The sequence below is a fragment of the Physeter macrocephalus genome, chromosome 15, assembly GCF_002837175.3.
Source record: "Physeter macrocephalus isolate SW-GA chromosome 15, ASM283717v5, whole genome shotgun sequence".
NCBI classification, from domain to species: Eukaryota; Metazoa; Chordata; class Mammalia; order Artiodactyla; family Physeteridae; genus Physeter; species Physeter macrocephalus.
In genome coordinates, this window is record NC_041228.1 from 56,327,045 (window position 1) to 56,339,658 (window position 12,614).

General features: G+C 40.5%; 1 protein-coding gene across 4 annotated transcripts in view; it reads left to right on the forward strand.

Annotated features, from left to right (window-relative positions):
* Positions 1 to 12,614, forward strand: part of PAG1 (phosphoprotein membrane anchor with glycosphingolipid microdomains 1) — a 147,624-nt gene that overhangs the window by 47,601 nt on the left and 87,409 nt on the right. The window lies entirely within an intron of this gene.

The window sequence follows — 12,614 nt, forward strand, 5'->3', positions numbered from 1 at the left end:
TCCATTGTATAGATGTGCCACATCTGCTTTATCCATTCATCTGTTGATGGACACTTAGGTTGCTTCCATGTCCTGGCTATTGTAAATAGAGCTGCAATGAACATTTTGGTACATGACTCTTTTTGAATTATGGTGTTCTCAGGGTATGTGCCCAGTAGTGGGATTGCTGGGTCATATGGTCGTTCTATTTGTAGTTTTTTAAGGAACCTCCATACTGTTTTCCATAGTGGCTGTATCAATTTACATTCCCTCCAGTTTTGAATTTAGCACCATGGGGCTTCTGCCATAACCACCAAGATGCCACTGGCCATGCTTCCTACAAGATGGTGTTTCCCTATGGTCAGTGACGGGCCGTGAGTCTGGCTCTACCTTGTAATGCCTATGGGAAGTTAGGTAAAATGCCTATCCTCCCTCAAGCTCTTGCCTCATCTTCGAAATGGAGACTAATTGGATAGCCTGATGGGTTTCCAATTCCAAGCAGTGCTCACCATCACCGCCACCACCACCAAAAAATATATGAGGCTGCATTCTACCGTTATTGTTGTTAGTGGTATTAGTAATCTCGTTTAGTGCTGGTAACAAAGTTATATAAAAATTCTTTAATGACTTTAGGTCATCTTTGAACAGAGCCGAAGCCAGAAAAAAAAAAAAAAAAAAAGCCAACCTAAACAAATGACAAATTAACACAAAGACATTCTTTATTTGATGTTAGCAGTTAATTTGCTACATGGTTATCCATTTTTCTAATAAATCCTGGACAATTTGAAGTTCTGTGCCCACCCATTTAAAAGATTTGCCAACCTCAAGCACTGTGACCTGACTGACCCCTATCCCTTATACATCATTATCCAGTTTCTCTTATGGGCCGGAAAGGAAGGGAGTACATCTGGCCTGAATGTCCCTAATCTCTTCACAGAAGGAATCTTGTAAAATAGGCCACTGTCTTTCAATCAAATCTTTCCTTTAACTTGTTGAGAAGTTCTTTCTCTTGCCAGAGAAAGCCTTTCCTCTTAGGAGAGTCAGGAGCTATTTCAGGGTCATTTGGGTTCCCCTCAGAGGTCTTTCTAAATATAACCGCAGATCCTAGAAAACAGCCTGCTTTTTGTTAGTTAACTTCAACTTAAGAGCCAGTGCATTAAGAGCTTTGATTATCCATGCTCCAAAAATGCCTTCCTCTGATCTCCCATCATTTGACAAGAATCTCAATTCTTGTCGAATCTCAGGGATTAAACATTGTTTTCTCTAATGGACTTCCATTTCCACGAGAGCTGCTCGCCTTACACATTTTATTTGTGGGCCTGAAATATAGAGCATTTTCTAGTTAAGGGGCGTTAAGATTTACCTCAAGAATCTATATATTGGCTTGGCCCAAAATTTCGTTCGGGTTTCCCGTACCATCTTCCGGAAAATTATGGGAAAACCCGAACGAACTTTTGGGCTAACCCAGTATTTCAGAATAAGGCTCAGATGTTTCTGTAGTGGAATCACACAGTCTTCTCAAGTTTCTAGAAAGCATTGCATTTTGTGCTGTTTTTGTATGTGGCAGACTGCTTCAATCTTACTATGAGGATCTTTTTCTGCCTTTAAAAAGAAATCTCACCTGGGATTTGCAGTCTGCTCTCTGCCAAATCCCTGACCCCAGCATTCAATTATCTTCATTTGTATACCCCAAGCAGCTCTCAAAATTAATCTGTTTTCAGTGAAACTTTCTTCCCCACCCCCCCTCTCTTGTCTTCTACTCACAACTGATTCCTTCTCCTGGAATCAATATTTTAATTAAAGACATCCACTGTTGACATCATAACTCAAGCCAGAAATCTCCATCCTGACATTGCTTCACCCTTTGCATTCAGTTCACACTGGATTCTGGATTTAAGATAACGTAGGAAATTCCCCAAACGGTGACTGGCGCTTGGTGAGGTCCAATATTAATTGCCAGCTGTCACAGATGTTAATTGTAAATATCTTTCCCATCTTCCTGTCCTCTGTCTCCCAGGTCACTACCTTAGTTCTGGTCCTCATCAGTTCTGTGCCAGTCTGTTGCTGGAGCTAACTAGTATAGCTCTCTTCCAACACACTGTCTCCACTCTAGGTACCCTGCTCCCCAGTTTATAATGTGATTTCTCACTCAGTGACTTCTGTGGGCCCTTGTAACCTTGCGAATAGACCCAAACACTTTGCTGTGGACCTCCACGATCAGCCCTGCGCGCCTCTCCAGCGCACTGCCTACCTTCCCCTACTTCGCCATTTATGCTTCATTAGGACTGAATTTCTTGGGATGTTCTAACACATCGTGTTTTTTCAGGCACCCATGCCTTTGCACGTGCTGTTCTGACTTCCGAGAATGCCCTTGCTCAATTTTTCTTGATATATTCCAGTACATCCTTCAAGGTCACCTCAATTTCCATCTCCTCTGAGAAACCCTCCCTGATTCCCCCATGTGTACTGGGCTCCCACGGTTCTTCAGTTGTATCTCTGATCATGCTATATTTAACTTTCCACTTATACATCTGACCCTCCCTCCTATGGACACTAAGCTTGAGGGTCAGATTCAGATCTTATTATTTTTATATCTGCAACATCTAATAGATGCCTTGCACATAGTAACACACAGTGGATGCTCTAATTTCTTTAAGTGAGTGGATCTCTGACACTGTAATAAAGAGGAAGATGGTATTTGTAAAAAGTAATCTCATGGTGTGCTTATTCCCCAAGTACAAGCGTTTTTCTCAACAATAATGTTTTGCTTTTCTATTTTGCTTTTAGTATCCATGCATTAAGGAAGAGCTGCCAAAACCAATTTACAGCCCCTTTCCCTCTTCTACTGCTGTCAGTACTAAAATGGTGGCTACATATTTTTGGAACTTATAACTGTGTATCATTTCCACCTAGGAAGTAGATTTAGTCAATATCCTCATCAATTTGGGTGATGATAGTAGTTACTTGTATGACATTTGAATTGGGGATTCAAAATTTAAATTACCCCAACCCATTTTCAGGCTTCTCATGTGCCCGTGGCTTGGAAGGGTGATTCAGATTTCCAGAGTTGTTCTTTCCACTTATCGGAAAGACAAGCAATGAGAACAGCATCAATAACCGTCTCCTGGGACAGGAGCCCTAATCCAAAGCAACAGGGCCACAGTTAACACAATTAGCAATGAACTGCATTTTGAAGAGCTAGGGAAACATAATGGGATTCATTTTTAATTCCAACCAATTCTGAGCAAGAAAGCAAAAGCCTTGGCTCTCTGGAGTGGCTTTGTCATCAAGGGTTACCGCAGGCCTGTCAGAACTTTTAACAGCTGTCTCCACTGTGAAAACAGACTTAAGCTGTAAGGTGATTGCAGAACTGAGGAAATGATGACTTTGTCTCTCATATGAACTTTAGTTCGCAAAGATGAGGTTAATTTCCACGTAAGCTGTTCGCTTTATTTTTTAAGTCAATTTTAGTAGCAATCTGCCTGTGCCCTGAAAAAATGTCCAAGAGCAGTAAGAAAGAGTTGATATAAATATGTGTAACGGTGTATATCTTAGCTATCTCTAGGCCAGTAGTCAACAAAATACTTTGCAATCAACCTAATTAATCCTTTATTTTTCTTTTTTGCTATCCTGCCTTGCATTTACTGTGTGTATTTTCTGAATTATAAAGGCACTATACATATTCACTACAGTACGCTGGAAAATACAGAACTCCCAAGGAAGAAAAAAAGCTTCCCTATGAGGCCATTACCCCAAAAGAACCATTGTCAGCTTCTTGGTTGATATTAGCCTTAGAGAGTTTCCTCCAAGCAAGCATACATACTTTTCAAATTCTTATTATGAAAAATTTTGCATACACGAGAGAATGAATAATACAGTGAGTTCTCGTATACTCACTACGTAAATTCACAAATTACCAAGATTTTGCCATCATTGGTTTGTCCATCTCTTTTCTCTTTCCCTTCCTCTTTTCTTTTGGAAGTATCAGCTAACTACTTTGTAAGGGAAAGGGGAATCCTGATATACTGAGGGCTGTGGAAGGCAAATATTTGCCTGCCAATTTCATGCAACTTCACCCACCTTTTACTTAGGAAGCAAAAAGTATGGTTTTACATTTAGTATTATATTGTACTTGGGGGAATAAGTAGCCTTAAAGCTCAGGTCTATCACATGCTAGATGGGTATTGATTTTTCCTCTTAAATCAATGTTTCCCTAGAGCATAGTTTTATTTATTCATAAAGCCAAGATGATGTCTGACAGGAGTTATGGCGGTGTAAATCTGTGATGCAGGCATAATACGAAGAGCTTTTGTAAGACTCAAAAATCAATGATGCTAGAGGGTTACTTCATAAGCTTGAGAAAGTGCATTTGCTGTGCTTCCAAATGTAAAGGGATAATTTCAGCCTGTAGTTAAGTTTCATTCCTCTGTTTTCTAGGCCACCTTTCAAATGGACCTAAATGAAGTATAGTTGACCCTTGAATAACACAGGTTTGAACTGTGCAGGTTCACTTATACATGTTTTTTTTCCAATAGTAAATTCTATATAGAGTACTAAATGATCTGTGGTTGGTTGAATCCATGGAAACAGAACTGTGGGTACAGAGCAACTGTGGTTACAGAGGGCCCGCTGTAAATTACATGCAGATTTTCGACTGCATGGAGGGTTGGTAGCCCTGGCCCACATTGTTCAAGGGTCAGTTGTATAGCGTCAGACTGGATAGAACCAAGCTTCAGCAGTGATCCCTTCTTGACACCGAATCTGTCAACTTACTCTCAAAAGCTATGCTGGCCCTGTTGATCACAACACTGTAATTTTGCCTCATGGTGCAGAATATATACATTCTAAAAGTATTCACTTTTTGTCAATATATCTGTGTGTGTTTTCTATTTTCTTTTAAAAGTTTTTAACATATGAAAATTACTATTAGAATTTTTTAACTTAAAGAAAATATGTCTCAGGTAGTTTCCCCAACCATAACTGATTTTTCTAGTGGTTAAAAATGCATCTAATGGCTAGAATGTAACCATCTGGAATTTTAAATATCAGTTTTCTATTAGCTATATGATCTTAGCAAGGTAGAATTTGTTTGGGGAGTCAGAGGATCTAGACACCAGTTTCATTATTTACTCCTGGCTTCTGTGTGACCCAAGGTGAGTTCCTGAACTCACAAAAACTCCTGTTTTTGTTTATATCGTTTCGATTTTTTCATTTAAATAAAGGTGAGTGAGGGTGTGTGAAATTGGCAGGCATTCACCTGACATCCATAGTTTTCTGTATATCAGGACTCTTTTTTTTTTTTCCTTTTGAAAGTAACTAGTTGATATAAAAAAAAAAGAGGGAGGGAGGAAATGAAAGAGCAAAAAAGGGGGCAGATGAAGTGAGGATTATTTCTTCATGAAGAACAAAGTTTCTTCCAGTTTTTTTTTAAGATTTATTTAGTTGCGCTGGGTCTTAGTTGCGGCAGGTGGGCTCCTTAGTTGCGGCACTCGGGCTCCTCACCCATGGCCCACGAATTCTTAGTTGCGGCATGCATGTGGGATCTAGTTCCCTGACCAGGAATCGAACTCGGGCCCCCTGCACTGGGAGTGCAGAGTCTTAACCACTGTGCCACCAGGGAAGTCCCTCTTCCAGTTTTAAAGGTCCACGATTTTCTGTGAAAAGAAACGATTTCAGACGATTAGCTCAGCTACCAGGAGTCACAATTTCCTTAGAAACTTCGGAGCCATCGAGGACACACCTTGAGTTTAGCGTCCGGGATCTCCAGCACCTGCTACAGAGAGCAGCTGGGGGCTCCGGCCAGGCCTGTGGCTCCCTGGGGACCCCAGTCCCTCACCAGAGGTTTGGGAGGAGACACTACGATACTGTCCCTTTGGGTCGCGGCTGTTTCCCCTCTCAGGGCAGCAGCGATGAGAGCCTCGTCAGAGGAGGGCTCTAGGAACTAGAAGGGAAGGATAAGCTCTGTTCCCTGAGGCAGCTGTTCACTGCTGGTCGCACTTGCCTCCCTTTTCCTCACAGCTGCAGACATTGCAGCAACCTGGTGGCATGTCAGTGTTTCAGGGGTTTCCCATTAAGCCCCAGGAACACTGCTGTTCGTTTCATGAATGGATGTCTTACTTGGCAAAAATGAGAAGATTCCGAGTGCGGCTTATTGGAGCCGTGGGCTGAGATTTCGGCTTCAGCAGAAACCTGAGTTGCCTGGCGTGCAAGGCACACCAGAGGAGCTGTCTGAAGGGGACTTGGCTGTTTGGAATCTAACCATTATATTAAGGTTATCTGTTATGTTTCCTAAACAGCTTTAGCTGCATCCTTCAAAGTCTTCTTAACATTCCTCCCATATGCTTGGCTTTATATCCTTTAATACTACCTTTCTGTTCTGTCTTTTTAGATGATTTAATTATGCACCACTCTAGGAAGCTGATTAGGAAAGGAGAATATTCCTTGACCCTGCGTTTGGTTCCTTTAGAGACCCCCCTTGGCTCACCCAATCAACCCTGGTCATCATTGGAGTGACCTGTGTCACAACTAGACGGCCCTACATCCAAATAGTTACCACTTGATAATTTTGAATGGTGAACTTCTGAGATCAACCATAGTTTCTCCTAATTTTGCTATGTCACTGGATTGTGTTGGGGCCCTTCCTTCTCTGCGTGTGCCTCACTCATCTCTGCAGGCTTGGGGCAAGCTATTCTGATGGCTGCCTCTGATGGTTTCAACTATGAAGAATCACAAAATGGTGGGGAAAAATAAATAAATAAGACTTTTCCTATAACATCATGTAGGAGAAGAACCAACAAGTTGAGGATTCTGTGAAAATGAGTACTATTTCCTATGGGACAGCCAGAAAATGTAGAAACTCAGAAGTGGCAAACCAAGGTTTGCCATTTCATGACCATGATCATCTGCCATTGCCCGGCAAATGCCCCAAAGCACAAAGGTGTGCTGTCCAATATTAGTGTCTAAAATTTATTTTTCCACATTTGAATACATGTAGTTTACAAAATGTGTATATACAGTTACAGGTATTGTTAGGCAATACAGGTACATTTGCAGAGGACAAGGGGAGTTTACTTTTTAGTTGAGTGTATTCCCGAGTGTCTGCTAAAGAAAGATCTTCTGTTCAGTTTAACTGGAGACAAGTTTGCCTCCCGGGTGTATAAGAGTGTGGTGTGGACCGCAGATAGCAACTCAGAATCGCAACAAACTGGTGACCATGGGATGAGGCGTGCTTCTATAGACACCTGAGGCGCTGTTAGCTGAACTGTTATGAGCGACAGAATTGACTTACAGTTGGCTGATTTCGAATTGCTTTGTTTTATTATCCCTTTATATAATCTAATAAATATTCTGATATTTGAATATGAATATTTGAATTTGAGTATTCTAATAAATATTCTGATATCTGAAAATGTGCCTCAAACACACATAGAAAAGTGGTGAAAATCCCTGAATTATGAGACTGGATCACGGCTCTCCGATTTGCCGTCTAACACCCTTTTCCCATCAAAGAGAGTTTTTATAGGTCGAAAGAATAGAGGATGGTTCCTTCTTGTCATTCCCACCTGAACTTAAGTGTTCCCTCCTCAAAAAGGGCTTCGCCAGGCAGCCATGGCTCAGGAATCCGTCTCAACACTCTGTCACTCCTTTCTCCTTTACCTTTTTAATTTACTTTCCCTGTCTGATACCCTAGTGTGAATTGGTCTTCCATCAGTCTTCACCTACAGGGAGGTCAGCTGAGACTTCATCTGTTTCATTCACCTTGTATCCTCAGTGCCTAGAGCAGTGCCCAGCCTTGAAGAAGCACTCGAAGGTTCTTCCCACTCGCCTGCTTTCTTCCGTGGATCTTCCCCTCTTGCCATCTCTGAGGCCATTTCATCATCACTGCCTGGAATCAGGCCCTCCTGTCTCCTGCCCTTGCTGTGGGGTCCATGGCACTTTACACTCTGCATTTCTGTCATTAACCAGCGGTTCCTTCCTGGTGGTGGCACCCGATTGGCAGGCACGACGATAACACATCGACTGTTACCGTGATAGGCATTTGAGGCAAGTGGCTCCTATCAAATTTTCCAACCACAAGATAGCTATATATAAAATAGATAAACAGCAAGGACTTACTGTATAGCACAGGGAACTATATTCAGTATCTCATAATAACCTATAGCAGAAAAGAATCTGAAAAAGAATATATATATATATGTATAACTGAATCACTTTGCTGTACACCTGAGCCTAACTTAACACTGTAAGTAAACTATACTCCAATTAAGTAAAAAATCTCAATGGTGGAGGGGACGGGGAGCTTCCAGGTCGAGCTGAAAAGCTCCTGGGTGCAGGATTCTCGAAGACCTCACCTAACATATCTTTTCATCTGGCTGTTAATATGTATCCTTTATCATATCCTTTAACATATCTTTTAATAAATTGGTAAATGTAAAAAAAAAAAAGATTCTGAAAGAGAAACAGATACAAGTTTTAAGACTTACCTATACACTGGTATTAACACTAAGGGTCAATTGGATAGAATGTTCTTCTTTGATGGTAGACTCAAGGAATGGCCTGTTGTGGCTTCCGTTTTTTAAGGAGCTATAAAATTCCTTTAATTTACCACTGTGAATACCTCTTTCAGAAGGAAGACTTTCTTTTTTCAGAAACACTGCACCTCTCATTTCCCAACTCCAGCCCAGAGGCCTGAGAGTCTGATCTTGTTATGTCTGGGAATATGGTTACTAGATTTTCTACTAATGGCTATATTTTACATGATAATGAATCAGTCTTTTCTACAAGTCTGCTTCATTTATGCAAAACAGATATAAATTGAAATGGGTATGAATCATACTGTTCTTTCAGGGAGCAGAGAAGCTGCTGTAGAGCCTGAATACAATTTTATGGGCCCTCATGTCAAGTTACCCAAAGAAATGTTGGTTCTGTGGTCATCAAAGATAAGTTTATTGGACAGTTTCAGGGAAACAGAAAACAGCTTTTGAATTCCAGGCCTTTGCTACTTACTTCCTAATTTAGGAAGGTCAACTCATTTTCGACCGTCTTTTATACTTTGAAGTAATAACCTCTTGTACATTAGTGGCCTGAAAGCATTAATGACATTACTGCCCACTGATTTTCAATAATATGGAAAAGGTATTCCAAATTGGTTCTGGCTATCAACAAGGAAAAAGGCAGAAAATTAAATTAGCAGGAGGATATAGCAAAAGCCTTTTGTAATGCTATAGAGTCTCTCAAAATCTAATCCTTGAGAGAAATTTGTTTTGTTCTGGAAAGAATAGGTTTCTCTCCCAAGAGATGCTAAAAGAACGTTCATTTATAAGAGATGGATTATAGCCTATGAATGGAATAGTGGGAATTCTCAATTCTTACTTTAATTTTGCCATCAACTTGCTGTGATTTACCTAAAAAAAAAAAAAAAAAAAAGTCAACCTGTAAGAAAAACATTCTGATACTGTGTCCTTTGACTTATTAAATAGAGTTAACTCTACAGATTAATTTGAAGATAAAGTCCATGGAATTCTGAATTTCTATTTTTTTCAGAGTTCCATGTTTTCAAATTTCATGTCATACTACTTTGCCTTACATATGTTTTTCCTGGGTGAGCTCATCCATTCCGAGGACTTTATTTGTCGTCGAGCTCAGGGCTTGGCAAACTATGACCTGCAGTCAAATACATTCTGGCACCTGTTTTTATGAATAGTTTTATTGGAACATAGGCACACTCATTCTGTGCTATCTTGTGGCTGCTTTTCTGCTGCAATGGTAGAAGTGAGTAGCTGGGATAGATCGTCAGGCCTGCAAAGCGTAAAATATTTATTCTCTGGCCCATTACAGAAAATGTTTGCATATCCTAATCTTGCTCACTACTTTCAGCTTTTCTCCTAAGATCTTAATTCCTAAGTGTAACTGCCCACCAGATTTCCTTACCTCCATGCCCCACATCCACCTTAAAATTGACATTTACCAAACTAAATTCTTTCTGTGTTTATTTTCCACGCTCATCAATTCCTCCTTCTAGTTTCCTATCCCAGTTAATGGCACCACCATATGCCCAAGGTGCTTCCCTCCTTTATATTTCTCATGCCTGATCTATCACCAAGGCCCGTCCATCAACCATCCAAAAATACGTGAACGTCTTGAAGACAGTGATCTAGGTAGGCTTTTAAGTCACCAGTACTTTATCATTTCTTGTATTCTCAAGCCCCAACTGCATCCGATCAGAAATTCCTTTTAACAGTCCCTTAGAAGTTGCCATAGAGTATATTCAATGAGAAATAACTATTAGTATGTCTTCATCAAATAAGCCATGGAGACATTGGTCCATGTCTTAACTTCAGATACTGCCTCACAAGTAAGAATTTAGGAATGCTAGGAAGTCAGAATACTCTAAAATTTGTGCTTTTTTTATTAAAATACACTGAAAGAGCATGACTATTTGATTTATTGAGTTGTCGTTTTAAAACTATTCATCATCGATGTTTTAAAATTAAATCTCTGTTCTGTATGCAGGGCCTCATTGGCCAGGGCACGAGGTGCTAAAACTCCAACATTAGATTATCATTTCTGCTGGTTCAGCCAAAGGACATGTTCAGATAACAAATGGATTTCCATCTTTTTCAGTATTACTTGAATATTATTGTAAAGCTCATGATATTAACTCTGCATCATCTTTTATGAATTTAAAATTATGCTATAATAACTGATGAAAAAACAGTAAAAATAAATAAACCTTGAAATACAAAAGGATTAGTGGGGATAATAAATATCCACTCAGTGTCTTAGCATTTTTGATCTTGGCATTTGTTTTATCCAGTAAATATTTTCATAGTACTTTAATTTAAGTTTCTCTCTTTGAAAAATTATGCAGGAGCAGCCTTTGTTTTCAAGGTCAGCAGAGATGTTTATAGCATTTAAGTCAAAAGCAGAGGTCACAAATTAATTCAGATCCTCTGAGCAAAGACATTAGCCTTCGTGTAGCATAAGGATTTGGGCTTTGTTTATACAAAATAATCCCCAGGAATTCCCCATGCGCAACAGGGATCTTAAAGATTAATATTTTTCTTTGGTTAATGATTATGGAATACGTTAATAAGCTTCTCTAAATGCTTCCTAAAATTTTAATGGTCTGTAGACTTCCAAAGCTGTATTTTGATCAGACATGTAAAGAAATGATGTAGCTCAATTACTGCCAAATTAAGGATGATTTTACATTATGATTTGGAAAAAAATGCCATCCACATAAGACTTCAAAATAGCTGAAATACTTAGAGGAAAAAAGGTAAGTGGTTAAGGACGTCAAGCTAAAATATTGTCCCAGTGCTCTGTTGGCCATGTCACCTCTTGCAACGGAGATCGCTGCTGCTGCCACTGTTACTATGTCACTGGTCCATCTGCTGGTGGTACTGGTGCCCTCAGCAGACCTCCCACCTAAGCTGGAGGCTGGCACATAAAGTCTCATTACAAAGCCTCACCTTAAAAATCACTTTCAAGTCTTCAGTGAATAGGTTTTAGCAGGTTGATAGTCCCATCCAGTGATCTTTTGCTAAGAACTAGACAGTTTGGGGCAGAACAAAGAGAGACTTCTGTTAGAAGTGTAGCTCTAATGGAGATTCTGCAGCCTTAGATGAGTCCGTTAACCCCTCTCCATATTTAAACTGGGAATAATAATCCCTATTTTGTAAAAGTTGTAAAGGATGGGAATTGTGCTTGCAAAGCACCTGGCAGGTGGTAGATGCTTAGGAAACTGTGGTGTCGTGCGTGGTTGTTGATGTTAAAATAATAATAATAATCAGTGCCGTATTTGAGGCATCATGCTTGTTAATTATTCAACATCTCCATTCAGTTTTCTGCTGTCGTCCTTGTCACTCACAGGTGCTCCAGTTAGCCGAGTGAAAGAAGTGTAATCTCAATCTTGATAAGTAAATGGCTCTTCTCCGATACTATGTTTCTAGCATATGAGATCATGACTTTGTGTCATGCAGAATAATGTGCAAAAGTCACGGTGCAGGGGCTTCCCTGGTGGCGCAGCGGTTGCGCGTCTGCCTGCCGATGCAGGGGAACCGGGTTCGCGCCCCGGTCCGGGAGGATCCCACATGCCGCGGAGCGGCTGGGCCCGTGAGCCATGGCCGCTGAGCCTGCGCGTCCGCAGCCTGTGCTCCGCAACGGGAGAGGCCACAGCAAAGGGAGGCCCGCATACCACAAAAAAAAAAAAAAAAAAAAAAAAAAAGTCACTGTGCAGCCATTCATAACAGCATTTTTTTTAAACGATGAAAATTTAGAAGCTACTGGCCTTTAACAATGAGGAAGTGACTAAGGATATAAAAGTATACAATATTTTACAATTTTTAAATGACACATGCAGGCTATTTTGGAACATGGAAATGCATATTTGACATAATAACTGAAAATGGTACATAACAGTATTTCTTCTCTGGTGGCAACTTGGTAAATGTTTCTATAAAATTAAAGATCAAGGAAACTTCAGAATATAATAAATAGGGTTTTTTGTGGGTTTTTTTTTGTGGTACACGGGCCTCACACTGTTGTGGCCTCTCCCGTTGCGGAGCGCAGGCTCCGGACGCGCAGGCTCAGCGGCCATGGCTCACGGGCCCAGCCGCTCCGCGGCATGTGGG